The sequence below is a fragment of the Mchenga conophoros genome, linkage group LG23 (genome assembly GCF_057382185.1).
Source record: "Mchenga conophoros isolate Kocher_MC1m ecotype Shallow Benthic linkage group LG23, M_conophoros_male_GT1.1, whole genome shotgun sequence".
Classification (NCBI taxonomy): Eukaryota; Metazoa; Chordata; class Actinopteri; order Cichliformes; family Cichlidae; genus Mchenga; species Mchenga conophoros.
In genome coordinates this window covers 24,611,148-24,625,186 of record NC_140547.1, presented here as the reverse complement: position 1 = coordinate 24,625,186, position 14,039 = coordinate 24,611,148, and the positions used below count along the sequence as shown (strand labels likewise).

At 42.8% G+C, this 14,039-nt stretch overlaps 1 non-coding gene across 1 annotated transcript; it reads left to right on the top strand.

Moving 5' to 3' along the window:
* Positions 1-11,278: 11,278 nt before the first annotated feature.
* Positions 11,279-11,351, top strand: trnar-ccu (transfer RNA arginine (anticodon CCU)). Its single transcript has one exon. It is a non-coding gene; the product is annotated as a tRNA-Arg (tRNA).
* Positions 11,352-14,039: the final 2,688 nt, after the last annotated feature.

Here is a 14,039-nt window from a genome sequence, read left to right as displayed (position 1 = left end):
GAAGAAGAAGCAGAAGAGCATCTCTGAAAGCACAGCATGTCAGACTTTAATTCAGAAGACCACACCAGGTACCCCTTTTGTCAGATAAGAGCAGGAAAGTGGACCTACAATTCACACAGGCTCACCAAAGTTAGACAAAAGAAGATTTACAAAATGTTGCCTGGTCTTCTTTAGTACCAACTGAGCATTATCGCTGACCACAGTGTACCATCTTCTGATAAATGTCTCCAGCAGGATAACACACCAAAGCTCAGATCATCTCAAACTGGTTTCTTGAACATGACAATAAGTTCTCTGTACTCAAATGGCCTCCACAGCCACGAGGTCGCTATGAAGATTGGAAGCAGGGTTCAATAACTATCTAAAAGTCCTAGCAGATGATGGTTTTGATCCATCGACACACTTATGCTGCGCCACTCTGCTGAAAGTCAGCCCAGGTGGGATTCAAACCCACCATCCCTGGCTTAAGAGGCCAGTGCCAGTACCAAGCCTCAACACAGATGGAAAACAGCTCTGAAAGCAAATGGTGGGCTATCCTGGTACCAGGAAGTTGTACCTAATAAAGTGTCCGGTAACTGTAAATTCAGTCCGGTAAAAGTTGTGGCCAATGCATGAATGGGCATTCTCTGGTTTAGACCTAGTTTTGGAATTTTTATAAACACCTTTTTATATAAATATAAAAAATACAACATACCTGACTGAACACACATACACACGAGAACACAACCATCAAACACAGTCTGATTGGACACCAACCATCTTTAACATCACATAAAGGTCCCCGGAGTACACCCATTGCTTTTTCCAGCTGTGTGCTATATGTGTGAAAGGGGAAACTGGTAAATATCTCCAAGTTCACGGATAATGAACTTTGCACAAGTCATTCTTTTTCTCTTGCACAAATGTTTGACTTTTCTTCTTCTGCGCTTTGTCTGTGAAGTGTTAAAAATTATTTTTTTTCAGCTTGTTTGTATTGACAGTCTGTCATGCATGCCAATGTTCTTATTTTTTTTATTTACAAACTGCTGTGCCCTGCACACAAAAAAGCGAAACGGCACAAGTGTTTTCCGTTTACACCACCAGTGCATAGCTGGCGCTTTGTGTGCTCACTCGAATGTACTTTACTGAAGCAAAGCCATTGTCTCTTCTCTTTTTTTTTTAAACTTTAAAAGGAGATTGCATGCACTGTTAGCTTTCAAAAGAGCTGCATAATGTGTTACAGGTTTGGTGTGAAGTTTTGCGGTTAGTTTGTTGAGTTTTGAAAAAGAAAAGTTTGAAAGATAGCGTCTCCAACAATCAGAAAACAAAGTGTGACAGTCTGTAAGGCAGGACAGCTTCCCCCTTTTCCTCTTTTAATCTGGCTTGGACCGCACATACATCACAGATGAGTTAAATCATAGCACATAATCACTCAAATGTCAAAACATTTGTGAACCTCTGTGGATTTTTGTCCCAGCTTTAAGTTTGTGATGAATTAAGTAAAAAGAAGAAAAAAAAAAGGGAGAAAATCAACATTAACACTTGTTTAATGCTGTGACCGCAGCTGAAATATCTGTTCTTGTGTCCTGCAGGGCTCCCAAAGATACGGCCGCAAACAGATGTAGCACGGGGCGATCAGGTGCCCCGCAGGAGGTGGAGGTCTTACAAATAGATGGAGGCGTGTGTGCCAGCAGGGCAGCACAGGGCCAGGCTGTCTGAATCTCGTGACAGCCACTTGTCACTCTCCCCTCAGACCATCTGGGCCCTTTTCTCTGTCTTATCTACACACACACACACACACATATATGCACAATGCACCAATGGGAGCTGGTGGTGACAGTGGAGATGGCGGGGGTTGGGAGGGCAACAGATGCCAGTTTCTCCACGTTTGTTTCCCTCTGTGTTTTTCACCTTCCCACCTCTCTCCATCCATCACTTCCTCCTTTTGTCATCCCTCCGTCCCCTCCTTCAGTTTCTTCCTACCTCACTTACTTCCTCTCCTCTATTCCCTTCTGTTTTCCACCCTTCTTACTTTACTTTTACCTTCCGCACGTCACTCGTCTCTCCTTCATTCGTGCCATCATGTTTAGGCCAGCTGGCAGCTCACACTCCTCACCGCACTCTTACCCTCGCCCGCCCGCTCTGAGCCATATGCTAGCACTGACCTCCACCATTGCATTAGACCAAAGATGGAGTTTTTTTTCTACACGAGCCACTCTCGTTGGGAGATGAACTGTTCTTCAGGGACTAATAACTCTCAGGGTGCAATATGTGGTGCCACAGTAGTTCAGCGACACCAGAGAGACCAGCAGAAGCGAACATCTGCATGTGGCACAGACGGGTTTCTTTACTCCGGAAAGCTGACTTGTTAACATGTCTCACAGATAGCAAAGTGGTGCAAGAACACGGCACTAATGTCAAGATGATGTTGAAAAATTGCTCATATCTATTTCAGGCATTTGAGATCATGTAATGAATACTTGGTGACTTCATACTGTGGTCTGTTAAGTTTAAGATGCAGTGCTGTGAAAAAGCATTTGTAGCTCTGATTTCTTAGTTATTGTTTTTTGAATATTTGTCTCACGTACATCTTTCAGGTAATCACACTAATTTAACATTAGTTAAACATAACAAAAATTACCTGGCCCTCTGTGAAAAAGTGATTGCCCCTCTTGTGAATCACAAATTAACTGCGATTAACTATCATTTTTGGAAAGTTCAGTTTCCCTAACCACACCCAGGTCCTGCTGAATCAATAAATCGCTTAAATAGAGCCTGTCTGATGAGTGAAGTAGGGTAAAAGATCTCAGAAAGCAACACTTCATGCCGCTATTTAAAGAAATAACTGAGAAAGAAGTGAGAACCAAAATTACTCCAAGAGTACATCGAAGACTCTTCCACAGGCAAAGATGTGGGACGTCAGTGCCCAGGAAAGGTCCCTATTTTAATCAGTGGAGTGTAAAACAACTTAATAAATATTTACAGAGGTAAGAATCACTTCATAAAGAGAATACATACAGCATAAGCTTTGGTCAACAAAATAAAATCAGGACCTAAATATAATGGAACTCTTGCCTTTTGTGTACTTTAGTCTATTAAGGTGTTTAATTGGGGGCCTGTCCAGTAGCTTAGCTCCTGCGCCCCCAAGTTGCCCTGTCGGCTGGTCCAGTCTGACTGAGCTGCTAATTCCAAGTTCAGGTTTTAAACCAGTGATTATTTCACTTGCAACACATTTATCAAACATACACCTGTCCAGAAAAACCAGACAGCACCTACTGAGCTGTACTAACTGGCATTAGGGGGGCATTGTGGCTCAAGAGTTGGCAGTTCATCTTGTAATCAGAAGGTTGCCGGTTTGAGGCCCGGCTCGGACAGTCGTGGTCGTTGTGTTCTTGGACAAGACACTTCACCCGTTGCCTACTGGTGGTGGTCAGAGGGCCCGGTGGCGCCAGTGTCCGGCAGCCTCGCCTCTGTCAGCTGTGGCTACAATGTGGCTTGCCATCACCAGTGTGTGAATGGGTGGATGTATTGTAAAGCGCTTTGGGGTCCTTAGGGACTAAGTAAAGCGCTAGGCAACTACAGGCCATTTACCATTACTCCTTTTACTTGGAGGTAACCTGAGAGCCTTCCCTTCTTTCCTCACATCCTCGCTCCTCTTTCCTCTCGTGAACACTTGCACATCTTTGCCCTGCTCCTCCACTCCTTCTTCTTCTATTCAGGGAGGACGGTCCATCACCATGCGAGACACATAACCAGTCCCAGCCTCAAGTGACAGCATCACACACACACACACAAACCCATAAGCTGTCCATGCACATACACACACTACTCTCCATCCGTCACATTTACATTTCAAACTGCCTGCGCTTCCACCAACACATCCATTATTTACCAGCCTCTGGCCAAAGAGAAGAGCACCGTATCCACACTCCCCAGGTGGTGAGTGTGTGTGTCAGGGACTAGTACTCCATACTGCTGCACTTCCTCTTTGCTGCTTCCCTCAGCACCTTGCAATTATATTTCCTTAACTTCATAAACTACATTTTTTCCTTCCTTTCCTCATTTTGCTCCTGTTGCTGCCTTCGTGCTTTTCGTCCCCACACTCGATCTTTTAAAAGTCGATTACGGGCCGTTTGGTACCAACAGCAGTGTCAGAAATATTGTACATCACTGGAATTCGGAAGAAATGAAAAATCTCAGTGGAATTTTTTTTGTTTTTTTATTTTGGAAGAAAGAAGTTTTGAAAAACAACGAAATTAAATCTGCGTAAGCTTTGTTAAAGCAACAACAGGAAGTGACTGTTTTTTATCTTCTTCTCCAGACTGTGTTGTTTTTGTCTGTTAACATAGTTCTAGTTAGTTTCCTTCATTGTAAGTTTTAGGTAACCTGCTGCATTGGCACATATAAATGTTTACATGTGTGATTCTATGTGTGGGTTTGCATGTATGTCCTTGCGCTTTCACGTGTGATTCATGCTTCACACCCTGACCGCTGTCTCCGAGCGTGCGCGTCCGACTGTGCGCACGTTAGCTCGAATGTGTGCGATTCACACTCCTCACCACGTCAAAACTGACGAGGCAGGAAGAAGATAGAGGAACTGACACATTCTGTCGGTCTTGCACACACCTCCTTCTTGCTGTTTTTCTAGCCTCTCTGCACCTCCTCCGCATGAGGTGAGAGCTCAGAACGACATGTTGACTCTCATTTGTAAATTGCGTATACTAACGATTAATCCCTCATGTTGTTATTTTAGCCTTTTTTTGTCTTTAAGACAATTTGTTGATCTCGTGAAGCAACCTGCATGCACTTGGTAACCTCTCGTTGTGTATTTCGTGACCAGTTGACAAGTTGTTTAGGTGAACAACTACAAACCTCCAAGGTTGATAAATGCCAAAGTCATTAACATCTATGAGTCTGGAAAGGGTTACAGAACCAGTTTCAAGGCTTTGAGACTCCACTGAACCACAGTGAGAGCCATTATATACAAATGCAGAAAACCTGGAGTAGTGGTGAACCTTCCCAGGAGCGACCAGCCTACTGAAAGTGCTCCAGCGACGACTCATCCAGGTCACAAAAGAACCCAGAACAACATCTAAAGAACTGCAGACCTCACGTGCCTCAATTAAAATTCAACAATAAGACAGAGACTGGGTAAAAATGGCATCCATGGGAGAGTCAAAGGAGAAAACCACTGGTGACTTGATGATCCCCAAGAAAATATTCAGTGGACTGATGAGACAAAAATGGAACTTTTTGGAAGGTTTGAGTGACAGATCAAATGAGAGTCAACAAGTTATTTTTTTAAGGCAGTTCTTTGATCTTGAGGAGTAACCTAACATGCAAGGAATACCTGAAATCTCTCTTGAATTGATCTATCTGTTAATGTGTCAGTCACACTGACCCGTGATCTCCTGGCAACTTCTGGTTGTGTATTTTCTGACTGGCTGGCGAGTGGTTGCTAAAGTTTGGTGAATGCCGCTAAGTGAAGTCAGTCAAAGAGCGTGTTATACCAAAAAAACCTTAAACTTAAATGCACATACAGCAAAAATGTCTGCAAGGGACAATGGTCCAGTTTTCACAGTTTTCAAGAGCTATAAAACCTGTGTTAGGCATTGGTAGTGGGAGACCTCACAGGTTTGTTAGCCATTAGACTGTTATTTGCTCCCATTTGTACCTTTGGTTAAGTTTTGGAAGAAATTGTGGTTTAGGGCTGAATATTCCCCTTTGCAACTGGAACCCTTCAAATCACCAAATGAAAAGTTGGAAGTGACATAATAGTCTCTCTAACAAGATAACCACAGATAAGCACCACATCCAAAGGACCTTCTTTGTAAATGAGTGATGAAACAGCTGTGACAAAATAAACTCAGAGAGTTCATTGCCTGAGAAATGGTAAGTGTCGCAGGGGAAGCGGTCGCACAACATGTATGACTTAATTCTGAGACCTGGTTTGTTTCTTGGACAAAGAACCGGGTGGGTTATTGAGAGGCAGGTCTAGTTATTAAATAGCTAGGACTGCAGCAGTGGATTTCAGGTGCTTTCCTTTGTAAGCACAGCAATCAGGTGAGAACCTCAGGATGGTAGTGTCTGTAAAACTCCTCCAGGGAACTGGGATCCTGGAGAACTGGTTTCACAAAGAAGTGTTGGACTTGCAGTTGGGGAACAAATGGAGAAACAAAGTCACGGGATGACAAGCAAAAGACCTAGCAGGTTTCAAGGATGCCGTGATTACCACTATGCTGATGATGACATCCAGCAGAGAATAGAAGCAAAATGCAGCCTTTAAATATCCTGAGCACGATGAGTTAACGTGGAGCAGTCCGCCCTCAGGCAGGCCAGCAAGGAACGACAGCCCATAACTCCACCTGAGATGTAGAGAGGTACACTTTGAAAGGGAGATTGAGAGAGAGAGAGAGAGACAGGTAGATAAACATTAAGCATAAAGAATTTTATTTTCTCAAAAACTGCAGCTTTAACCTGATTTAAGAATAATTTAACCTTGTAAAAAATTTCGTGTACTTATAGTTGGGATACTTATGATTAAATTAATTCAGAAAGAGCAACTGAACGCTGGCGGTGAGACATAGTCTCAGAAAATATTCAATATGTGATCTAAGTAGAGCTGAGCACAAATCTAAGATGATAAATCAGATTTATTTGAAGTTTTATCAAAACAAATCGTGCACCATTGGCTATTTCAAAGCCTAAAGGTGTAATATTCCACCCTGAATTGATCCAAATCCAAAAGCTCTAGCTATAGACTGGAGGCCTTTTCCTTCATCAGTGACATGCACCAAAGGATTGTGGGATTGCTGGCCAAGTGTCTTGGCATGAGCCCATGTGGTAGGCTGCTGCCACGGCGATGAAGCGGTGTGATGTTCACTCCAGCATGCCACCACCTCCCCCACTCATGATCACTGTGCCGGTACACGACAACAGCACACCTTGGCCGGCTTTCCTGGCTGGCGTCCTGAGCTTGGGATACCAAAACAGCTCGACTTGGCTCGACTCCTCTTCCTCCTGCAGCCCTTCACTTGCTGCACCACCGTACCCTCCTTCGGTCTTGTTTTTTTACCTTCCTTTCTCACTCAGCCAGATGAGCGAGCACCAAAATAGCGAGCGGTGTATATTTATATGTCTGAAACATCACAGAGATGTCACAACACTGGTGATGAAGCATTAGATATCTCATGATGCCTTTAATGCCGCCTTGAGCCTTACCAGCAGCACTGTGGACAGCAGTCTGTTCCTTCACACCTCTGCAGCGCTAATACAAGGTGTGATAATTTCTTAGTGCAAGTTTGTCCCATCGGTCAACTTACCTGTTAACTGATGAGCGCAAATTCATCTATATTTGTCCTGCTAGACTGTGATATATGATTCTGAGGGAAATAGGGAGTCTTTGCAAAACATCTTAACATTTCTTGCCCAATTTAACAAAAGGTTCAGCATCGAGAGACCTGTTACTAAAGACAGCCGGCATCCTGTCACAGTATGTGAGCTAACACCGTCCGAAAACGGTGATGACACATACCCGATTCTGTCCTACACAGAAGTCACACGTATGCCCACCCTAGCTGGAGAAACACTCAGAAAGTCGAAGAAGATTTTGGTTCACAAGTTGCCGAGTTGTTGATGTCTCATGGAAGTAAATATGTAGATATTTTTTACAAATCTTTTCTTGCTTGCATTTAATCAGTGGTGGTAACTATCATGACTGTTAGTTGCCTTTCAAGTGGAGATAAATTAGCTATGAAAGTTTTATTAGCTGTAATCATGATAACAAGTAAGGTAAAGTAATTGTATGCCTACATGTACTATAAAACATAGGGCATAGATTTTTTTTAAAATCTTTGACTTTTTTATCTGAGCTAAGAAGTTACAACCAAATTTAACTAACTCTAGTGATGTGCGATACCACTGATTTCCTTTCCGATCCGATACCAAGTAAAATTCAGGGTGGTATCGACGATACTGATCCGATACCAATACTTTGTACAAAAACTTATTTGATTTATTTTATCTCAAATTATAGCATCATAATGATTACAGGATATCAGACTACTTGTTCTTATCACTTAATAATGCAGAATTCATCATATAGAAATAAAAAAACTGAAGTTATGCACTATTTGAACACGCTGCCTGCCTGCAGCACTAAAGGACTCCGCGAGAGACGTCATATTCTGTGATATGATTTACTCTGAGGTGTTTGACGAGGTTAGTGGTGTTGCCACAACACCTCACTTTCTTGCCACATGTATCACAAACCACGTCTCAGCTGTTTGTGGAGGTAAAATACGTCCACACATGACTCCATTTACGCTCAGCCATTGTTGTGAGTGCGCACGCCAAGGGGCTGCGACACATTTATACAGCCATATTTCGCATATGAATATGAAAGGCGGAAGAGGAAGTAGTTCCTTCCAATGTAGACAAGTTCCTGTTAATGATAAACTACAAATTTACCCTAAATTACTAAAATATCGATATTTTAATATGAGAATCGATTCTAGAACATAAATGACTGGTATCGGCGGAATCGATATTTCAGTATCGATCCGCACATCACTAGCTAACTCTCATTTTTTACATGACTTTTAGCTACTGCAGTAGAAAGCAGTTATAGGCATTTACTTTTAAATGTTTTTACTGTTGCTGGCTTTCTTTCAGAATGGGTTGGTTAAGTAATTTGACAAACTAACCAACTAGCAGTTAAATATTTTACCAGCTACAGTCATGACTGTAAATACATCTTTACTATTTTCATAGGAGTTCAGAGGGTAAGTGGTAGCCAGACTTATCAAATGCACCTGATTAATTGATCATCAGCGAGGTGCTGCAAAAGCAGAGGTTTTGTCAGTTTGCTGGTCTGGAGTTTTCAGGTTTGTGTTAATACAATACTGCAATCCTGAACGTCTGAGCAAATTCAACCCAGGGTCAGACTTAATTTAAAAGACTGAGGAGCTCCATGTCAGACTCTACAGGCCTCATTTAGTATGTTAAATGTTCAAGTCCATGACACTAAAATTAGAAAGGGACTGGAGTATGAACGGTTTGGAAGGGTTGCAAGGAAAACATCTCTTCTATTTAAAAAGAGTACGGCAGCAAGAAGTCCACTGGTTAGCAAAATTGCATCTAAACAAACTACAACACTTCTGTAACAATGTGCAGAGAGATGAGACCAAAGTTGAGATGTTTGATCATCATGCACAAAATCAAACTCAGCATATCAGCACAAACACCTCACACCAGCTGTCAGCACGGTGGTGGAGGGGTGCTGATTTGAGCTTTTTTTGCAGATGCAGGACCTGGACACCTTGCAGTCATTGAGTCAACCATGAACTCCTCTGTATACAAAAATATTCTACAGTCAAATGTGAGGACATCTGTCCAGTCGCTAAAGATTGGCTGAAACTGATTCATGAAGAAGAATAATGATTCCAAGCACAGCGGCAAATCTACAACAGAATGACTGAAAAAGAAAAAAATCAAGATGTTGCAATGGTCCAATCAACGTCCAGACCTCAACCTGACTGAAATGCTTGGTGGGACCTTAAGAAAGTTGTGCATAAATAAATGCCTGCAAACCGCAATGAACTGACTAAACAAAGAGTGGGACAATATTCCCCCGCAACAATTTGAGAGACTGATAAAGTCATATAGAAAAGGGACACTACAAAGTGTTGTCGTTAAAGGGAGTTCTACAAGCTAATGAATGATGGGGTAAGCTTAGTTTTGCACAGGATTGTATAACTGAGCTAATGTCAGCTATTTATCGATTAGCTGGGCTGCCTCAGTGGCTAGTTTGTAGCTGTTAAAGTACTTAAACTACAAGCGAAATTATAACCACCCGGGAGTTTTGATGATAAACGTATTCATAGTAAGCATTGCTTTGTCATGTTAGATAGGCAGCTGTTTGTCCAGGATAGCAGGCGAGCTAACATTACAACAAAGGACAGCTTGGGGCCAGTTTGGAGCCCAGTAAATAAATTATGGCTGCTTTAAAAAATCACTGCTTTTCAAAAATGCAGTCTAGCAACAGCACAGTCACTCAGACCCATTCATTCAAACACTTTACCTTTGCATAGTACACAACCCGCCCAGCTGCTCCAAATGTGTCCAGTCATTTTTTCAGATGCAATACTACCCCCCACCACCCCCTCTTCTTTTTTAATAGTACAAATTACCAACAAAGAAAAATGGTTTCCATGTGAGTAAAAACACATGGATTCCCTTCTGAAATATTTTGTCTTCTGCAGAGAGGCTGTTTTAGTGAAAGACACTATTCAGCATGTGTGGGCCATACGCTTGTTCTCTCTGTGTTTGGGACATCCTCTTGGCACAGCTACAGTCAGAAGTTTGCACAGCACCTGTGCGTCCTGCCCACTCTGGCCCGTGTTTCTGTTTGATGGTGTGTCTGTGTCCATCTAAATTAAAAATCTGTGGCACCTGGTCATCTTTAAATGCACACAGCTGTTGTGTGAGAAATGTAAAAGGGGAGGAAAAAAAAAGTTTGTGCATTTGTATGCAGATGTGAACCTACACTGACATCTGCAGGATTGAGGCCCCCGAGGGCGACAAGGTGGCCCAGTTATCTTAACTTAAATCTGATTTTCAACACAACCGGTCTTGTATTGTGCATCCTTGGTTCAGAACTGACTGGCAGGTAAATAATACAGAACACACCTGTTATGTATTTGCTCACGCGGCAGATGTAAGGTCATATTCTCTCCATTAACTCCATGTGGCTCACTCTACCAGTACACAGGGTTTGATTTAGCTTCCCGTGAACTTAAACTGAGGGACTGTACATGGTTGAGTAGAAATCCACTTTAAAGACAGTCTTTGTGGGTCAGGTTAACTGTGAAAAACTTTATAAAATTGTCTTGTCCAAGGTAGTGCAGCTACGCAGATCATGTGTGGTGTTTGAGACATGGGTGAAGAGAGGGAGGTGTTTCAGGATGGGAGTGATGTCTCACTCAGTTGTTTATATGCTAAATTTAAAGTGGGCTTATTAAGCTTTTTCTAGTTTTCTGTCATGTGTGCACTCACCATGCACTTTAGTATACCTTGCTAGTACCAAGTTAAACTTCTTAATATTTAATTATAAAAATCTTAGTTTCTCCCTGGTCCTTGTGAGGTTTCATGAGTCTCCACAGGAACAGAAATGACGCTCAAACAAAGTGGAGCTGAGAGCACAGCTCCTGTGCTGTTCTCTGAGCTCTCCATTCATCTGCTATTCACAATATACCAGCTGTACACTGAACAATCACAGCGTGTTTAAAGGGCATGTCTAGCCCCAGTGGCCTAATGGATAGGGCACTGGCCTCCTAAGCCAGGGATTGTGGGTTCAAATCCCACCTGGGGTGATTTTTCAGCAGAGTGTCGCAGCATAACTGGCCCATAACCCACAAGTTTATGGCTCGAAGCCATCCTCTGCTAGACCTTTTAGACAGTTGGCTTTAGAGGCTGTATAATGTGTGAGGGTATCTCTGTAGGACTAACTGGGGCAGAGAAGCCCCACCCACTTGCTTTTCAAAACTATTTGTGAGGGGCATCCAATCAGAATAAAGTTCACTTAAGGGGAGAAAAGCTAAACTGGCTTTTTGCAAACAGAAGAAACCATAAGGGGGAACACTGAGGCCCAGTATAAGATAAGGTATTCCACCATAATCGCACTAGTTTTTATCGAGTGGAAGTTACTGCAGGCATCTTTTAGCTAAACACCAGAAAAGCTCAACTGTGTCAGCAAATAATTTATTCAACTTCTTTTGCTGCCAAAACCTTGTCTCACCTCGAGAGACAAGAATGTCTAATTCTATGTCAAATACTTCACGTGAGTTTTACAAGTCCTTGTTCACCTGTAAATTGAGAAGTGTGAGCCTAAACGAGCCGACTGCAAGAATGCAACAAAGTAAACTTTCTCTGCCGAGACTGAAGTCTGCAGGTGTGATTGCACCTTCGCTCGACTTTAATCCCATTTCCTAAAATCTGCGCTTCCTGATGAAAATCCACTGCGTGCCTACAATTCACACAGCTTTTGTCACATTAGTCAACAAGGCCCTGTGACTACAGGCTGTTTACAAAGTGAAGCCTCTCTCCTCTCTGTCACGTCGCGCTGCGACTGGAGGGGGAGCCGCGCAATCAAAGCTCGCCGAACACACGTCATCCTTTGAGGGGGTCTTTGAAATCTGGCCCTCATCCGCACACGGTGAGCGCATCACGCCGCATTAGACAGTTTGTGGAATAAATATTTGACGGCCGGCAATATCACAAGATGCAGAGGAACCTCCTAGCACGCAGCTGTTCGCCCCCCCCACTCCCAATCACCGTCTCCCCTCCCATCCTTTATCCTCTGCCCTGCCTGCCTCCTGCAGACAGAGAGCTGGTTTAAAGCTCAATTGTGCATTTTGCAGATAAAGTAGCAAAACTACTAGAGGCGGTGTTGTGAGCGCTCGTTGCCAGGGCAACACTGGTAGGGAGACCTGGTTCTCCATTACTACTTAATTTAGGCGCTCTAATTGCATTCCACACAATCTGTGGCCACAGCGTTACGCAGAGGAAAGCAAGGAAAAGTTAGGGCGGGGGAATGGTTGGGGGTCGTTCCTTGGTAAACCCCCGCCTGGGAGCACATGCACAGCGAAGACGGGGCAAAATGGCTTTGAAATTTGCTTTTTATTGCTTTTTTGTGGTGGTAGAATGTTTAGCTTAAACATGAACCACACCACTAAATTTAAATGTTACTCTTCTTTTACTCTCAAGAGTGTCTTTAATTCCCAGTCGCTGAAAATTGGTGAATATCATCAGAAGTTAAACGTATTGTCTAATGTGTGATAGAAGGAGGAGCTTCTGAGGGAGAGGCTGTGTAATAATGAGAAGTCTGGGGTCTGAATCTTAAACAATCAATAATATAGCAGGTGTAAGATAAAATGAATAAGCAGAAACTCCCCACCGTCACCAAGCGCTGCTCATATAAGTATAATATAAACGGAGTAACCACTGGTTGCTTGGGGAAAATGTGTGGTCTCCAACCGGTTGGTGAGTGGTTGCTGGCAGCTATGAAATTGATTGCTAAATGTCCCATTCATGTATGCCCAGAGACTAGTCAGAACCACCTGACCACCTCTGGTCGGTAGAGAAGAATGACTATTCCTCTTATTGAGGGACGTTTAAGGAGGTATATGTTCCAGCGGATCGATCCAAATATTGATAGTATCGATACCAATGCTGGTATTTATTTTGGATAGATACTGCTACTTTGTTTGTATCCTCTAAGTTTAGCATGTAGCCCAATGAATTGTGTTAAATCATTTTCTGCATATGAAAAAATATACCTCAAACATGCACTATGTCTGAACCTTTTTGCATTGACTGTCACATCTGTTTATTTATATCCTGTAGCACATTTAAACAACAGAAGATGACCCAAAGTGCTTTAGTGACAGACACATTTATGTTCCAGCTCTCCAAAAAAAGCCAGTTTCAGAATACTTTTGGTTGTTTTGACTACAGTGGGGCAAAAAAGTATTTAGTCAGCCACCGATTGTGCAAGTTCCCCTGCTTAAAATGATGACAGAGGTCAGTAATTTGCACCAGAGGTACACTTCAACTGTGAGAGACAGAATGTGAAAAAAAAAATCCATGAATCCACATGGTAGGATTTGTAAAGAATTTATTCGTAAATCAGGGTGGAAAATAAGTATTTGGTCACCTCAAACAAGGAAAATCTCTGGCTCTCACAGACCTGTAACGTCTTCTGTAAGACGCTTTTCTGTCCCCCACTCGTTACCTGTATGAATGGCACCTGTTTGAACTCATCATCTGTATAAAAGACACCTGTCCACAGCCTCAAACAGTCAGACTCCAAACTCCGCCATGGCCAAGACCAAAGAGCTTTCGAAGGACACCAGGAAAAGTATTGTAGACCTGCACCAGACTGGGAAGAGTGAATCTACAATAGGCAAGCAGCTTGGTGTGAAAAAATCAACTGTGGGAGCAATCATCAGAAAATGGAAGACATACAAGACCACTGATAATCTCCCTCGATCTGGGGCTCC